Below are 3,093 nucleotides of genomic sequence, written 5' to 3'. Positions count from 1 at the left end.
CTTCTAAGTTAATCTTCCCTGGTTAATGAGATTTTAGAGAGAAAGTCCAAGATAATTACATTGCTTTTGGAATAACTTACTTTAGTCAGATAAGGGGACTTGAGACTCCTCTTCCAGCAATCCAATGGGGTCCATAGAGGAGGTGACATAGGAAAAGCTAGTCTTTTTGTTTGTTGGTTGGTTTTCCTTTGCAGTGCTAGAGATTAAATTCAGAGCCTCAGACATGCTAGCCAAGTGCTCTACCACTGAGCTCTGTCTCCAGCCCAGAGAGCTCTTGACTAAGATAGCTTCTAATGCCTTCCAAAATCCTTTCATTGAAGGTGCTCAGCACATCAAAGCACCACATTGTGGGGTATGGTTTCTGAGCTCAACACTAACATGGGCTCCCATCAGTGTATGAAAGTATCAATCTCCAGGTAACATCTAACATTTAATATTAGCTGACTGTATGCCCCAGATCCTGCTATAAGTGCTTTAAATGTATAACTAACTTATTTCTCTCTTATAAAGCATGCATATTACTAACCCTATTTATCGATGAAGATTGTGAGACATAGAGGCATTAACAAGTTTAGCCAAGTTTTCACAGCTAGGAAGTAACAATACTAAGACTAGAAGTCAGGCAGTCCAGCTCCAAAAAAACTCCCTATAATTGAGCATTACCAGTTCTGATACTCTCATCTACATTCTCATTTAATGTCCTTTTTATCTCTATTATTTTGAAAACAAATGATGTCATGCTTTTTTTTCAAGTTTGTACATATACTTATTGGGAGAGTTAAATATCATAACTTTTTCATTTTAGTTGTTCCAAGAATTTCATACCTCTTATTTCTCTCTTCAGTTGAGTATCAGTGCTCTTATTTATTTCTGAAAGGTTTTTGCACATTGAATATATAGTACTTGTCCTTCAATCCTACCTGATATTTGATATTAGATTATTGTCTTTTTTAGAGTACATTTACATACATTGAGGTTTTTTCCTTAAGTATTCATACTACTTCAAGGATTCAAAAGTGCACTAAATTGATGATTGTCCATCTGACTTTATGGTTTTCTGATTAAAATTATATCATGAAGTACAGGGCTAAAGGTGAAGGGTGAGAAGGGCGTGAGGAGAGGTGTGGGGGACCTATTCCTGTTTTTGCAGGTATACAAAGAAGTCTTTTCATCCAGATGTTCTTAGAAAGGATATGAATCAGTCAGGAGTTCTCTGGGTAAAAGCAGAACCCTTTATAGTAGGTGCCTTGCAGGTCCCTCCTCCATTCTAGTTCAGTCTTCATTATCTCAGGAAAATAGTCACCTATGTGCAAACCCCAGCCACAGAGGGTGCTTACCCATGGTTCTACTAGTCTGTGTGGAGGCATACTACATGTGGGAAGCAGAAGTTAGCTAAAGATCTGGCATGGATTTCCTTTGTAATATTTGATAAGTCTTTCTAGGAGGACACCTGAGGAGATCCTGGAGTGGTCTAAAGTTCTCTCCAACTGCATGTTTGAAGATGAAGTTGAAAAGCAGAGAAATCAGTTTTCAGTGAACACTCTACAATTTCTGCTGTTTTTTTTTTTTTATATACATACAACAGTTAAATGAAAGATTTCCCTGAGGATATCTTTGGTTGAAGAAGAGTGGCCTAGTCCCAGAAGCAGATCTCAGTCTCCTGAACTGACAGAAAAATCCAATTGTCATAATAAAAACTGGAAAGATTATAGTCACTAGGCTTTTGTCTCTGATCATCTGTCAGATCTCCTTGAGCTGCTTTTAGATCCAGAAGAACTCACTGCATCATTTCACTCAACTCATAATAGTCTCATCACTCAGCAAGCTGCTGCGGTGCCCAGTGAGTACACTTTCTTACTGAAGGCACAGTGAGTACAGCCAGGGAGATCTGTCCACTTCATGAACTGTGACAACCACTGCATGCAGAGAATGACTTCTCAAAGATTGCCAAGACTTTCTCTTTCTACGAACTGGAAGCTTGGTTGAGAGCCTGTTTAACTGGGACTCCATTTGATACATCTGCTTGCCTCAAGTCAGGAAAAAAAAAAAAAATTGTCTTGGGCTCATCAAGTTGAAGGTACAACCAAAAGAGCTAAGATTGCCTGCAGTAGTCACATGGCCCCTGGAATGCACCCCTGGTGGTGAGGAGTCAGATTTACAAGCAGAAACTGGCCAAAAGCTCAGATCCTCTGGCCTGGCGGGGGCGCATGTCAAGATTCATCACTGCAATGAAATCTTTTATGTCTTCTCTGTCCCTTGAAATCTGTGACAATTGGGAAGTGCAGAAATAGCACCTTTGTCTTGGGCCCATAGAGACTGCTCTTCACTTCCTATAGTTGTGACAACGTTGAAGTCATTGCTGTTTGCCATCATTTGTCTATCTCTTCAACCACAGGTTACATTTTTTATATTCTGATGCCTACTTGCCCACTATTCTCTCTGGGAATCAGAGAGCAATTTTTGCCACTTTTCATACCCACTACCTGAAGCTAGAAGACTATTTGGCCTGGACAGGCCTTGCTATGATGCTTAATTATTGAAATAATCCAATAATTGTGTGAAGAAAGAATAGCAATACAAGTGTGTTCCAGCTCTCACCACCTTCTGAATCCTCTATATTTATTATTCCCTTCTAAATGGAAGGGGAAATAACAGAGATACCTGGGGGTCTTCCATCTGCATATCAGAAAGCACTGGGTGAAAGAGAACAGAAGACACAGATCTGGGGGAAAAACCTGTAAAGGAGACCCCTTTGACAAAGGATCAAAGAAAGAGGTTCCAGGTACTTGTAAAGAACAAGCGGTATGAAAGTTGATTAATATAGGACTTCTTCAACAACTGGACAGCCATGTACTCACTGCAGCAGGCTCCAAATAAGCAGCAGGATAGGCTACTATTTGTTATTTTGTATCCAGTGACTCTTCAAAACATATCAATTCTCATGAAAATTTTTAAGTTCATGCCTGGTCCTTGGAAACATAAGGATGAATGGAGGATGGTTCCCATCTTAAAACAAAATTGGGATAGTACCTTGATGCTTAAGAGACTTTAAGCATTTTTTTTTCCTATTTAAGACCTTCTCTTGATTTCTGT

General features: G+C 39.4%; 1 pseudogene; it reads left to right on the top strand.

The window, feature by feature from the left end:
• The first annotated feature begins 1,193 nt into the window (after window positions 1-1,193).
• On the top strand, window positions 1,194-2,889 carry LOC101972775 (TBCC domain-containing protein 1 pseudogene; annotated as a pseudogene).
• The last annotated feature ends 204 nt before the right edge of the window (window positions 2,890-3,093 follow it).

This window comes from Ictidomys tridecemlineatus, chromosome 3, assembly GCF_052094955.1.
Source record: "Ictidomys tridecemlineatus isolate mIctTri1 chromosome 3, mIctTri1.hap1, whole genome shotgun sequence".
Classification (NCBI taxonomy): Eukaryota; Metazoa; Chordata; class Mammalia; order Rodentia; family Sciuridae; genus Ictidomys; species Ictidomys tridecemlineatus.
Note: the sequence above shows the minus strand (reverse complement) of the source record. Positions and strands in the feature narration are given on the sequence as shown.